The following is a 15,807-nucleotide window of genomic DNA, read 5'->3' on the forward strand; positions in this document are numbered from 1 at the left end:
ATTTATCTATATACATGATAGGTAGGTAGGTAGGTAGACAGACAGATAGGCAGGCAGACAGATATAGATGTGTGCATATATGTGAGTGGGTATGTGTGTACATACACATCACATTTCCTAGTCTGCTGAGAAGAATTTAAAGTAATGACATCCCAATATCAATGAGCATTGAGATCATGGTTTCTAAATTACATTCTCCCTTAAAAGGAGCCAGGACTCTTTAAAGAAATAACTGATTCCAGGGCTGTGACAAGGAAATGGCAGATGAGTCCAAAACATCGTGTTGTGCCAGAAAGTAAGGAAGTGCCTCAAAGAATTATGGGGACACATCAAAAGGAGATAGGAGCCAGCTTGAGGGGGCTGATAAATAATCATAGTAATGGGTCATAACATGTCAAACAAAATAGAAGTCCATGAGCCCATGTTCATATAAATAAATGAATGAATATGTAAATAAATTAGAGGAAAGGAAAAGCTCTACCTTATAAGAAAATGCCAAATAAAAAATATAGAGGTAAGCCCTGGCCGGTGTGGCTCAGCTGGTTGGAACATTGTCCGGTACAGGGCACATATGGGAGACAACCAACTGATATTTCTCTCTCCCCCCCCTTTATATATATATTTTTTTTTAATTTTTTTTTTTCTCATTCCTCACCTGAGAATATGTTAGAGAAAGGAAGGGAGAGAGCGAGAGAAATAATAATGAAATTAGAAAATCACCATTTGGCCACTGTCAATAATTGATTTAATCACGAATCATCAATGGCTGTTAAAACAAACAGGTGAAAATTTGATGAGGGGCAGGATATTTACATAATCTCAAGGATATCTACATAACAGGATAGATAACTATTATGGGCCTCCTGATATTATGCACTAAGAGAACACAACATCACTTCTGCAGTATTCCTGCCTGAGATGAATAATCTGAATCTAATCATGAGGAAACATCAGACATATCCAAATTGAGGAACATTTTACAGAGTACATTTTTAAAATTGTCAATATCCTAAAAAATAAGAAAAGTCTGGGAAACTGTTCTTGACTGAGGGAGACTAAAACCAATGACAACTAAGTGCAACACATGATCCTAGACTGGATCCTGGACCTATGAAGGATATTATTGAGTAATTACTGGGATAATTGGTACATTTTTAGTGGGGTCTAGGAATTAGATGATAGTGATGTGAGGAGGTGTCTCTTTTTAGGAAATACACTTTGCAGGATTAAGGGGCAATGAGATGTCATGTCTATAACTTTCAAAGGGTTTAGAAAGAATTAATAAATATATATATGAGAGAGAGGAAATGATAAGACAAAAATAGTAAAATGTTAATGGAGGGCAGGAAAAAACGTGTCCTCTATCCTCTTAAGTTAGTTACTTGAGGCCTGCGAATTAAACTGACAGAGGACAGAGTAACAGGGAAAAAGGGTTTATTCATATAGACTTGGGAGCCTGCTAAGGGAGCAGCTGGCTCTTTAAATGATTCAAGTTAAAGGCCTGTATACCTAACTTAGTAGGTGAAAAGGAGGGGACAAAGGCCTTTCCTGGAAGAATAAATAGGTTTCTTTAGGGAAGACAAATGGGTTTTTAGGATAACAATCATGAGATAAGTAGGTTAGCCCATAATGCTTGTCCCTTTGGGGCCATAAAGCTGCCCCTGGAGGAGGAATCTGGGGTGGGTTTTATTCATGTTGCCCTTGTGGGCATAGATCTGCCCACAGAAGAAATTTATTGTAGCCGTATTTCCCAGAAATTGTTGTTTTTAGTTAGATAAGGGAAGCTCCAAGAAGACTTCTTTATATCTGTTGATTCTCAAATGTCTTGAGCTTAAAATAATATTTATACCAACTCTGGAGTTCTGAGTGGGTCTCTCCATGAAATATTGGGAAATGTTGATGAGAAATATATAGGAGTTCTTTGTACCATTTTTTTTCAAATTCTATGTAAAGTTGAAAGTATTTCAAAATAAAAAGTTCTAAAAGTATGTAAGCCCCATCCTTACAATGGGAAATTTAATTTTTAAAATACTGCCAGTCCACTTTCTTTAAAGAAGTGCCAACTCTGAAGGGCAGATTAAATGTAAAAGAAAAGATTTAATTTCCATAAATAAGTGAGTAGTAAGTGTCTATCCTTGAGGAAGAGAGCCCTGTAAGGAACATTAGTAACTCAATCCAGGTGGAACACAGTATTAGCCGGATCCTCAGAGCTCCTCAGGAAGAGATGCAGTCCTTCCTGTCGGACAGATCTCAGGCTGAGTGTAACATAACCATGCAGCCGAAGGCTCCACTTTCTGGGTTATAATCCATTGCCAAGATGACTTCGTGTTCTCAGTTTGATTTTCTTGCCAAATTCCTATCTTAGACATTAGTATAATGTTCAGATTTTCATGCTAAAATAACAGGTTTTGGTTTTTCTATTTTGCAAAGTAAAGGTCCTCATATTTTCCACTACAAGCAACTCATGTGTACTAAATACTCGGAGTTAGGCCCTCTCCTAAGTATGTTATGTGCATTGTTTTGCTTAATCATCTCTATTTCCCCATGAAATAAGAACCATTATTATTCTCTTCATTTTACAGGTTAGGAAACCAGATGCTCTGAGCAATGTAACTTTCCAGGATCACAGAGCTGTAAGTGGCCACATCAGAGTTTGAACCCAGGCTTTCTAATATCAAAACCCATGTAATTAACTATATAAGAAGCTGTGCTATGCCTCAACAACTGTGGTTCCTTCTAGACTCCAGCTTCTAACTTAGGGTCAAAATCCTGTGACAAATAGGCAATCTCAGTTTTTAAAAATCCTGAGATGCCCAAATGGAAAATGATATATGGCAACCATCTCGATGCAAACCCAAGAAAGAGGAGCACAGCTCTGCAAAAAATAGCTACCTTCCATCATAGCTGACTCACATTATACTGTTTAAGGCCTTTGGTTGCCTCGCTGCTGTGGCAAACTGATGAGTGTTTAGCTACCTTCAGTTGCTTTGGTTAAAGGGCAGGAGGAGAGGTTGTTCACAAAAGACAATGAAAAATGCTCATCTCTAATTTTAATTAATTTCTCTTTCCATTCTTAATTACAGGCTGGACTCAATCATCCTTTCTTCCTCGGTTAATTTTTTTTTCACATTCAAATCATTTTTATTACAATATATTATAATTGTTTAAACTTGATCACAGGTATGTAAGTAAAGGAACACAGTATACAGAGGGTTCAGTACTATCCAGTTTCAGGCATCTACTGCGGGTCATGGAACCTATCCTCTGCAGGTAAGGGGGGAACTACAGTATACTGACAACTATGCCAATGAGTTTATGTATTCAAAAAATTATTAAAAACACCCAAATGCTAGTGGTACCCTTCAAAGTAATTCTGACATGTTTAATATTTAACTTTTCTATATATTAATCACTGGAGTTGTAGTACATCATATTTAAAAACAACTATTTACAAAATTTACCTTTGCTAGCAATAGCCTCCAAATTTGCAGGTCCACCCCAAAGTGTTCCTACAAGATCTCTTTCCGTCTGTAATGCCTCCTGGAAACAAAGCTCTTTGCCTGAAGAAATTGATTTTTTTCAAAGCTCTAATTACTTCCAGTGGCCCTTCAGTAAACTGCTTTAGCCACTCTTGTGCCTCTTTGAGACATTCAGTTTCATCTGAAGACTACAAGACCTCATCGACCATTCCTAGGTTTAAAGCTAGTTCTGAATCCAGTTTGAGGGCCCCACTTAACACTTTGAGAGCTTGTCTACTGCCAATAATTTCAGCCAGCCGGGTAGCACCACCCCAGCTTGGTTCTAAACCCATCTTCTTGTGAACAAATCTGATCTCACCTTCTCTAGTCATTAATCTAAAATCACATGCTGTAATAAATTCTGCTCCTCCACCCAATGCCCAGCCTTGAACCAGAGCAACACTTATTAAAGGAAGTCTCATCAATCTTGTTAAGGTGTTTTGCATGAACATACATAAGGCCACTCCATCCTCTGGAGTTCCTAGTGCTTTCACAGCATTCAGATCAGATCCTGAGGAGAATGTATTTTTTGCCCCATGAACAATGAGACCTTTCCCCTCTGTCCAATTTTCCAATTCAATCCCTTTTTCCAAAAGTTGTAGCATCATAACACCTGAGAAGGCATTCCTTTTACTTGGACTGTTCAGAGTAAGAATGCCAATGCCATTGTCTTCCTTCTGAAGGTCAACGGATCCACCAGGAAACTGCTGAAGGTTTGTTTTTTTTACTTCTTCCTCATGGAAGCCATGAGGTGTATTATAAAGCGACAATCCCATTTGATGTAGCAATTTTGTCCTTATAGACACAGATGATGTCTTCAAAAGACTTGCTACCATTTCCACTTCTAAAAGCACTCTTTGAAGAGACGGTCAGTATGGCATTCCTTTCCTTTCCCCCGTTTGGACTCCATTCCTCTTCGCAAGCTGGTTTCTCTTACTGGAATGATGATCACTGCCTATGCTCCACCTGAGGGTTACACACTCATCTGGCAAAATCAGGCGGTGGCGCGGGGCACTGCGTCCGCCAGGCCAGCAGGGGGCAGCGGGCTGCGCTGCGGCTTAACAAGGAGCGCGCCTCTGGGCCCCGGCAAGGCCCAGTTTGGCAGTCGCGTGGCGAAACGCTGAAGTCGAGTACACTGCGCCATGCCCGGGCTGTCTCTTAGACTACGCTTAAAACACAGCACCTACCTAAGGTCTTAGAGGCCGCCCCCTTGGTTAAATTTTAAATATGTCAAATAGCTACTTCTCAAGAGTATCTACTAAAATAAAATGGGAGCATCCAAGAGCCAGGACCAAACTAGAAGGAAATCATGATCCCCACCTCCTAGTTCAGTCCTAGGAGCTCTCAGAGGTTCCTTCTGCTTCAATACACAGAAGTCAAAATGGGACACACACCCTGGCACATTTTCTGGAGGATCCACTGGAACTTCTTTTTCTCACAAGAAAGAATATCAGAAATGAAGTGAACACAAGTAATATTATAGAAAACCACTGATTCAAATTTATGAAACAAAAAAACCCCCACCTTTTGCAAACTTTTATGTGTCAGCTATTATCAGTAATAAGTCACAAGCAGTAGCTATGTATCATTGGTATATATTTTAGGTTAAATTTCATTATTGCTTCCTTTTAGGGCTATCACATTTTCCCCCTCTTCCTTTGCAATTATTTTATTTTACTTAGATCTCTACCATAGCAGATCTGAAAGAAGGATGACAGAAGCAGAGAAGTCTGTTAGAAATTGCTCCAGCCCAAGAATTCATACTTATCAAAAGTCTAGACTTGTCTGTCCCTCATCAGCTGGGAGACAAGGATGGTGAGGACTGGGATGTCGAGAGCAGGCCTAAGGAATATTTCTCTTTCTCTCAGCTTTATTGAGGTGTAATTAACAATGATAAATTGTACATATTTAAGGTGTACAACTTGATGTTTTCACATGCGTATACATGATCACTGCAATCAGGCCAGTTAACATATCCATCACCTCATATAGCTACTATTTTTTTTTAATGTGGTGAGAACATTTAAGATCTACCCTCTGAGCAAATTCTAAGTATACAATACAGTATTGTTAACTATAGTTCCATTGCTATATACAGGGGTGGGCAAAAGTAGGGCTACATTCTGTGCCAAAGTGTGCTTGAGTATAGCAAGTAGACGACAAAATGTGTAAATAATGAAAGTCAGCAACGAACAACTGGAACAACTGTAAACCTCCTTTTGCCACCCCTGTATTAGATCTCCAGAACTTACTCATCCTGTGTAACTGAAACTTTGTACCCCCTGATCAACATTTTCCATTTCCTACACACACACCCGCCCGGGCTCTAGCAACCACCATGCTACTCTCTGCTTCTATGAGTTTGACTATTTTAGTTTCCACATGTAAGGGAGATCATGCAGTATTTGTCTTTCTATGTTACTCAGGCCCTGGTGGCCTGACTTTGGTAACCACATTTGACTCAAAGGTGACAGGGGTCAAGGCCCAACAGGATCAGAGGATGGGTTCCTCAGCCCACATGACAGCCACTACTTGTGGATTCTTATACTTAGATTTGAACCCTTGTATTCCCAGACCCCAGAAAGCTGGACAAGTTGATGCCATGGGTGCCATTGCCAAGCTCTGCCCTTGGTCTCCCTGTGTGAAACAGGCTCTAAATACTTTAAATAATAATAATGATAATGAAAATAAATTTGAGTACATCAACTGACAGTGACTGGTATTTAACCATCACCATAAACATACAAAGTAACTTTTATTATTCCTTTTTCCAGGTGAGAATGTTGATGTTTACAGTATTTAAATAACTCATTCAAAGTCAAACACAGATGTGATTTTGAACCCAAATCTGTCTCTCAGGCAGTACTTTTAGTTTTGACCTTTCAATGTCTTTCTCCTATACCTAGACGCTGGTGGAAGCTCTGGTTTTCCTGCCACAGCCCTCCAATATCCCATCAGTGCTTGATGGGAAGAAACACAAAAGTGGCTAGTTTTGCAGCTATTTATTAAAAGGGAGTCTCTGACCCCTTGCCATATGTTTGTGTGTGGGTTCCTTGGGAAGCACACATTGAGACGGAGATCGGCATGCAGGAAGTCATCAGGAAGCACTCTTAGGAAGCAGATGAACGGAAAGGGAAGCTGAACTGACATTCGGTCTCTTTGAAGGCTCAGCCAATCCAATGGGGAGCTCTGACACCCAGATGGCCCTTTAGAATTGGAGTGGGGCAGCCAGCCCTTTGCAGGCGCACATCAACCAGGCTTTGAAAATGGGCTGCTCTGGAAGGGCATCACACTGTGCAAAGCCACACTCTTTGGCTGAGGTACTTCCTAACAGCTGAGGACTGGGGGAAATTGTGGCCCCAACACACACACACACAGACACACATGCACGTGCAAGCACCTGCGCACGTAAAATCTATGGCACTCACCAGTGCCTTTTAGAATTTCTGTTTTTAGGAGAAAACAGAGTTGTTACAAAATGCTGATTATGAACTAAAAAGAGAATGATTAGGCCGCTGACAAGATCCAGCCACATTTGCATCACTTGTATAGCCCAGTTTTAAACTGCTTACAAGGAGGGCTTCTTCCTTGCTTCCTAATTAATCTTTCAAAATTTGCCTCCCATAGCTCTGACTCACCAGACATCTGAATGCTTATTTAAGTGTTCCCACACTTCCCATTAGAATTTTTCCACTGCTGTCTGCTGGAAGAATACAGATAACACCAGGGCCCCTTAGGCCTTCAATTAGTGCTTTCTCTTACCTCCGTTAGACTTTTGCTGTCTTGGATTTCACACGCTATTTGATGCTGAAAGAGTGGAAGTTTTCTTCTACAGTACCAGGTGCAATTTCTGACACATAGTAGATACTCAATAAATATTGTTCAGATGACTAAATGGTGTGTTCCAGTTGGGAACTTTAACATCTCTTCTGATGCTAGCAACATTCTACCAGTTTTTGTGCTGCATGGTTTCCCACTGGCTGCCCAACGCAGAGCCATTTGCCTAGAGTTATGCTCAGACTTGGAACCAGAAGGATTAAGATTACTTCCCAAGCATCCCTCTACCTAGGCATCCAAATATAGAAACTGTTAGTTAATTTAGTCAAATCCCTGAGGTTTTTTGTTGTTTTTTCAAAGTGAGGCTCACATACTTAACTACCTAACCATTCAAAAGATAATTCAGTACTTTGCAATTAAGTAAAACATACAAAAAAGTCAAGCACATTTTCCCCTTGGTAAAGGCAAACTAAACTTCTCAAAGAAACGACCTTTCAAAGTAGATGTAATGATTTTAGCTGACATAGCATTTAGGCAAATATAACATTTACAAATTTCTCTTTGTGAAAATCAAATCAAATCATTCTGGATTAAGACTCAGAAGTTTCTACTTTAATCCACAAAAATCTCTGCTAAGAGTCCTTCCCCTTCTCCAGACTCCTGGCCCAGGCTGGCTAGATCCCCTTCGCTTCCATTTTTCTATATATAAATATGACCCTGGGGAGAGAAACAAGATGGCGGCGTAGGTAACCGCGTCCCCGCCGCCTCCCGCAACCACATCAAAATCACAACTAAAATACAGAACAACCATCACTCAGAGCCTTCTGAAATCTGGCTGCACAGAAGCCCCACAACCAGGGAACTGAAGGAGCAACGGGAGCAGGAGGAGGGGCAGAGACGCCGCGGGCCCACACCCAGTGTCGCGGTTTAAACCCAGGAGGGAATCTCGGTGACAGGGGTTTCCCGGAGGAGTGAGGGGTCCCAGCCCCACATTGGGCCCCAAGCCCAGGGCTCCAGGGCTGGGAAGAACGTCCCCACAACTCCTGGCTGTGAAACCAGCGGGGACTGTCCCTGAGGGTCGCGGAGGCTGCAGGAGCCCCAGCAGCTCCTCCTAAAGGGCCCGGCGCACGGACTCACTCGGACGCTCCCTCTGAGCCCAGCGCCGGGCAGCAGCCTGAAAGGACCTGGGACACGGGGAGGAACTAACCTGCCTGGAATCCGGGCGAGAGGTGGAGGGGCGGCTTCCTCCCAGGCAGAAGGGCTGGCGGAGGCCATGGCTCCTTTGGCGAGTCCTCCCCGCACACAGCCGCCTGGCAGGCGCCATATTTGAGTCGCCAGCACCTGACTCGCACCTTTGGCCCCACCCCGTGATTCCCGGAGGCCCCGCCTCTCCCCACCTGCAGCTCATCCAGGCCATTTCCAGGGGCTTTTCTGTGCAAGTGGCCTCTCGAGCCTCATGCTTAGGACTTTCCTAAAAATCTCTCAAACAAGCAGCAGCTGCCCCATACAGCTTGATAAGTGGCCCCAGGCCTGGCACTAGCGGCAGCCTGCATTGGCTCATAGCTTGGCCTCTCTTGGATGCCTCCAAGCCCACATAAGTAGCAGCCAACTACTTTGCTCTGTAGCTCATGCTGGGTGGCCCTGGGTAAGGCACTGGCAGAGGCTGACTTTGCACCTCCCAGGAGGCCCCAGAGACAGTGCACCTGGTGCTCAGACTCGACCATGCTGGATTACAACCCTACACATCCACAAGTGACACACTCAAGGGGCGCACCTGGTGAACACCAAAGCTCCACTGAAGTAAATCCTGCTCCATAGGGCTGTCTCCAGCACAGCAGCTCTTTGGCTGTAATTGCAGCTGGTCCTCACAGCTGATTGGCCTGGGGGTCAGTTCCTCCCAGGGACACCAACAGCAACCAAGGCTCAACTACAACAGGACAGTGCACACAGCCCACACAGGGGAGCACCTAGAAGGCCCAGCTCAGGTGACTGGGGAGGCTGAGCCACTGGACCCTACAGGACACCTACTACACAAAGGCACTCTACAAATTCCAGGAGACATAGCAGCTCTACCTAATATATAGAAATAAACACCTGGAAGCAGCCAAAATGTGGAGGCAAAGAAACATGTCACAAAGGAAAGAACAGAAGAAACCTCCAGAAAAAAAACTAAATGAAACAGATCCAAGCAAGCTAACAGATACAGTGTTCAGAATTTTGGTTATAAGGATGCTCAAGGATATTAATAAGAGTATTACGAAAACAAGTGCGACTATTGATGACCTAATAAAATACCTATCAAAAATGAAGGCTACACGAACTGAAATAAAAAATAATTTACCGGGAAATCAACAGTAGAGGATGTTGAGAATCAAATCAGCAATTTGGAGCATGAGGAAACAAAAAACACCCAACCAGAAGAGCAAAAAGAAAAAAAAATCCAGAAATATGAAGATAGTATAAAGAGCCTCGAAGACAATTTCAAGAGGCCGAACATTTGTATTATTGAGATGCCAGAAGGAGAAGAGAAAGAAATTGAAAACCTATTTGAAAAAATAATGACAGAAAACTTTCCCTACCTGGGGAAAGAAATAGACTTACACGTCCAGAAAGCACAGAGGGTCCCAGACAAGAGGAACCCAAAGAGGCCCACAGCAAGACACATCATAATTAAAATGCCAAAGGTTAAAGACAAAGAAAGAATCTTAAAAGCAGCAAGAGAAAAGCAGTTAGTTACCTACAAGGGAGCACCCATATGACTGTCAGCTGATTTCTCAACAGAAACCTTGCAGGCCAGAAGGGAGGGGCAAGAAATATTCAAAGTGATGAAAAGCAAGAACCTACAACCAAGATTACCCTACCCAGCAATGCTATCATTTAGAATTGAAGATCAGATAAAGAGCTTCTCAGACAAGGAAAAGCTAAAGGAGCTCATCACCACCAGACCAGCACTACAGGAAATGTTGAAGGGTCTTCTTTAAGAAGAAGCTAATGAACAAAAGAATCTGATGAACTAAATAGATCCAGAGACATTGATGCATGCAACAGATGATCATATTTCAGAGGGCAAAGGGAAGAGGGAAGGGGGGTGGAGGGTGGGAGGAGACTGACCAAAGTTGTTATATGCATATGTGCATAACCCATGGACACGGACAATGACAGGGTAAAGGCCTGGGGAGGGAGTGGAAGGGGTCATTTGGGGGGGGAATGGGACACCTGTAGTGCTTTCAACAATAAAAATAAATTTAAAAACTAATTTTAAAATATAAATAAATAAGACCCTGTTTTTGGCCTTGATTCTCCTGCTGTCAATAGGCTGAGTTGACTGAAAAGTGCACTCATGTTCTTGGTTTTGCCAGCAAATTGACTGAACAGCTGACCTGGCAAGTTCACTGGATGAGGAAGACAGGAGTGATGTACCAGGTGGACAAGGAATGGGAAAATTTAGGTTACAAATTAGAAAAAACTTGAAAATGTACACTAAGTTTTAAAAACACTTGGTTTTAAAGCACTGAAGTTATTCGTCATAACTGACGGTATATGTAAATAACTTGAAAACAAAATAAATGTGTAACTGCATTAGGTATATAAAAAATTATTTCTTTGGAGCTAAAATATATAAATTCGCTATCTTAATTTTCATGAAAACTTCTTGTTCAAATTCTTAGGTCTAATTTACAATTCAGGGTTAACTGTATTTGGATTTATGTGTCTGAGCAATTAAATATTTGACATAAAATATTTACATTCACAACAAAGGTCTTTTATTTTTTTAAAAATGCAGAAAAATAACTCAGAAAAAATAAATCTTACCAATTCTCCAAAGTTTTTACCTTGTCAACATCTCTGGCATCATAAAAAATAATTTAGTGATCACCTCTGCATATCACACAGAACTTTAGGTAGGCCTGTGAGCCTCACAAGAGCTATTCAGTTGGCTGTCTTCTCAGTGCCTAGCATGGTGCCCAGCCCAGAGCAGGTTCTCAGTAGAGAACATTAGCAAAAGATGATACATACCTTCATGAATAATGTAGGGAAGGAGGGAGGAAGGGAGGGAGGGAAATACAGATTGCCTTCCAGTTCACACCTTGGATACCTCTGAAAAGTCTGAAAATTTTCTGTAGTGCACCTTAAAAAGCATTCTGCATCAATTGATACATTTACGTTATAAGCATTTATTTTATGCCAGATATGTTCCAGGCACTGATGTAAGCAGTGAATAAACATAGCCATGAACAAACTCTATACTGTCATGGTTACTAGAGTGGAACCCACATCCCTACCCTGAAAGGCAAATGTTGATAACACTGTTTTAGGAGTAGGAAAATAAAGATTTTCTCTCACAGTATGCTTGACATTCCTGACCTGTCCAGTTTTAAGTGGCACAACTTTTGCATATTAGCATTCTACTGTATTTGAATCCAGCTTTATAGACCCACACAGTCATTTAACATAGTATCACCAGCAGCTGATACTCTAATTCGAGCATGTTTTTACCACCAGGAAAAGGGTCTATTACCATATACATACATACATACATACATACATACATATATATGTGTATATATATGTGTGTATATATATGTGTATATATGTATATATATAAATTATTCACACATGTATACATACACACACATATGCACACACACATATACACATATATACACAAAAAGTAATTTTGCATTTTTTAGGCTTGGCACTATAAATATTAATATAATCTGATTTTGCATAGTTTTTAAGAATTTTACGTATTTTAATTAGGCTTTAAACAATAATCAAGGTAATTTTTCTATAAACTCCTTTCCCTTAAAAACATTTCTGTGGGCTTATTGGAAATTTGACAAGGTAAGTTTACTGGAAATACGGCAAGAGAATTACATGTTAGAGCATGATATTTCAAAAATTTTAAACATAAAGGAGTTATCTAAATAAGAGTATTCATTTCAATTTTCGTAGAACAAGACACTATGTGAGACATTTGCTTTAAAAAAGAAACAATTTCCATCCCCTTGAAAGATATTACAGACCTAATTATTAGAAACCAACTAAATGTTAAGAAAAACCACTTAATCCTAAATGCTTTAATGGATTTTATAAATTGGACCTATTAAATAATTTAGTAGGATTCATTTAAGTTTTAATTTTATCCAACAGAATTAAACATACTGAACTCTGTCCTCTTTGGGTTCCATGAAGCACTGGGTATGATGGGAAGAAAACTAGATCTAGAAGACTCAGGAGGACTGGGTTCAGGTCTCATCCCTGCTGCAACCTTAGAGGTGTCATTTGTGAGTATTGGTTTCTTTCCGGTGCAAAGGATCTTTTTGAAGACTGAGTAAAAGTAGGTGAAACTGACTTGTAAATTGTAAGAAGGCAATCTCACCACATGCTATTTATTACTATTACTCTATTGCCCTCCTGGCAATGAAGAGGGGACATTAATCACAGGTCTTGCCACCCCAAGCTGAAGGGATCGAATCCCAATAGCTGCAAGCATCCCGTAATCAGGCCAGACCCCAGTGATCCTCTCTGCTCAGTAGGTTGAGCAAAGACGTCCAGGTGTTCTGCCTCCAGTCAGGTACTCTTTTGAACAAAAAGAAAATTGGACTCACTGGTTTGAGAACCAGTAGCTCATACTCTATGTGCATTTAGTGTAGCTGCACAAAATACTCATAAAATCATTTCCCAATTTTATGTATTCTGGCAACTGCAGTTAGCCATGTGGTTAGGGTTTCTTTATAAATTCAAACAATGGCTGTGATGAATTTATCCTGAATTATTTATTGATCCCTTTTAAACCACAATATTGAGGTATTTCAATATAAGGTGGTCATTACCTTTTCCCCACCTTTTTTTCCAAAAGAAAAAATCTGTCTTCACTTGCTTAACCATCTCTATTATAACTGCACCCCTAACTCAAGGCCTTATCATTCAACACTTCCACCTGAATAGGAGACATTTCACCCTAGAGCAGCACCAAATAGTGTGTGCTAGGAAAGCACAACAAAATGGGGAAAAGAGTCCCCTAGAAGAAAAACTTCTGCTGAAAACCAGCCCAGTGCACTACGTATGGTACCATCATCAACCGAGTCCCTCAGGGCATACTTCACAGTTTTCTTGTAATATCCCTGCAAAGGAAGGCTGCTGTAATTACTCCACCATAAAAATACAACCAGGCACAAGGAGGCTAAGCAATTTACCTGAGGTCATAACTAAAACAGTGTAGAAAACTGGGAACTAAAGGCAAATATCCCAATTATGGACAAGCCCTCCAACCATTTTGCTGTCCTGGCCTAAGGACAATTTATGAAAAGAAAGGCAAAATTATTTTGTCTTTTGAGGCTGAGAATGCTATGGGGTCTAAAGGCATTAGCTTAGCATTTAAGACTTGAATATTTCAAAACATAACGATTATGTCAAAGCCTACTGATATCTCCTTAAAAAACATTGTTCTTTTCCCAAATAAAATTAAGATTTGAGAATTTTTGTTTAAAAATGTGTTTGGGAAAGAACATCCATAAGGTTGTAGGTTCTTATAAAGTAGTCCATGGGTCATCCACCTTTGGGGGGGAGGGTAATTGTGTCCCTGTATTACCACCTATTTTTTTCTCTCCTGCTCACCCAGTATCTTTTCTGCTGTGCTTCACTGATATTTCAAGAATCCCACCCCTTCTTCTAAGTCATTCCTTTGTAACTGTTAGCAATTTTATCGTATTTATCAACTCCATTTTTCCCCAGTAAATATCTTGTTCATAGGAAAACGCTAGGCACTCGGGATATATGACAGTCCCTCCTTTCAACCTTGCCTCTTCTTTTCCCCTTTCATCATTTGTCTGTACCTCTGAATGTACTACTTAAATGTCTACTGTCCTTGTAACAGAAATCTTTTACCCTCTTTGAAAGAGTAACCTCTTCTCCAGTCATTGTATTTACTCCTCACTTCTTACACATCTTAATAATGCTATTAAAAACAATTTCCTAAAAACTGGCGCATTAATAATGGTTATGTGATTAAAGATTATTGTGTGTATAACAGTACTGTGGTTCTGTTATTAGAAATTAGGCCTTACCACTTGAGATAACTTCTAAATTATAGATAAAATATAATCTCTGGGATTTGTTTGGAAAAAATAGAAGGGCGGGTGGGGAATGGATGGGACCAGACTGGCCAAAGGTGACGGCCCCAGTTAAATATGTGGAGAGAACATTATGTACTTCTGTATACCCATTTTAATATTTTCCACAATAAAAAGGCAAATTTTTTCATTTTACTTGCTAGTTAGGGCTACTCTCATAAGATCTAATGAAACATTCAGATGACTTGCCATTTAAATGGTGCTATAACACAACACCAAAATACAAAATTATATACTACTGTTATATATATTAGTAATAGTTATCATTTATTATTTCCTCTGTACTAGGCTACTAGGTACTGTTAATGTGATTTACATAAATTATGTCATTCATTTTTACAATAAGCTTACCAGGTAGTTATCACTAAAGGCTGGGGATAGGTTAAAACACTTGCCCAGTATCATCAGGATGGAAACAAACCCTTTGAATGTTCATTATCCGTTCCAAATATGAAGAAAATAATTACAATAACTCAGACACAATGCTAACATCCATAACGATATACTTCATTTCCAAATTACCATAAACTATCAGGTAGGTTTGGCCAAAGACAAGGTTGAAATCAGTTTACATTTACCTAGTTAAGTCAGTACTTGGTGGACTTACAATTTTTATTTGCATTCACAATAAAATCAAGTATAATACTAGCTGACTGTGTAAAGAGTCACTATTTACAACCACAATTGGAAGGGAGGTAGCAAAGTTTAAAGGCAGCAGGTTTAGCTTTAAGACAGCAGGTTCAGCCTCCTTAAAATGATGAATCATCATGTACAATCATGGAAGTCTGACCCTAAAAATGACAGTGATCAATCCCCTATATGTTAGGGCATTTAGTACTGAATAGTTCATAAACATACATAAAATTTAGGAATTACTTTATATCAGCTTGCAAAAGTTTTATGCAATTGTGGATTGTAGTATAGAATAGTTCCTTAAAATTGTTTCAGCAATGGTTTCTTAATAGAACTACTGCATTTCTAAAAACACATGCATTTTTACAAATTATAACCAATGACATTAATGAAACAATTGAAGATTACTTTCCTCTGGAAAAATATTTAAACCCTAGGAAATAAAACTTCTCAAGAATGTCTATTTAAGGAGCAAACATTTTTTCTTGTTAGTGCAACCTGCTGGCTTTTTAAAAGGGCTTCTTTGGCATGAAAGTAAAACATAGGAGACATAGAAATCTTTGTAGTTGTAAATGAACAAATGAGGGCACATACTTCCTAGAAGGAACACAAATCTCACTAAATAAGAATGTTTGCTGAAAAAGAAACCTCAGTCAAGGGGACCAGAAAAGGCTATGATGTTTTTAAGAAATTTCAAATTGTTTGACCGTGTAACAAATCCCGTAATAAATGTCTTTATACAA

General features: G+C 39.9%; 1 pseudogene; it reads right to left on the bottom strand.

The window, feature by feature from the left end:
- Positions 1-3,440: 3,440 nt before the first annotated feature.
- Positions 3,441-4,366, bottom strand: LOC107525980 (ethylmalonyl-CoA decarboxylase pseudogene; annotated as a pseudogene).
- Positions 4,367-15,807: the final 11,441 nt, after the last annotated feature.

This window comes from Miniopterus natalensis, chromosome 1, assembly GCF_054644295.1.
Source record: "Miniopterus natalensis isolate mMinNat1 chromosome 1, mMinNat1.hap1, whole genome shotgun sequence".
Classification (NCBI taxonomy): domain Eukaryota; kingdom Metazoa; phylum Chordata; class Mammalia; order Chiroptera; family Miniopteridae; genus Miniopterus; species Miniopterus natalensis.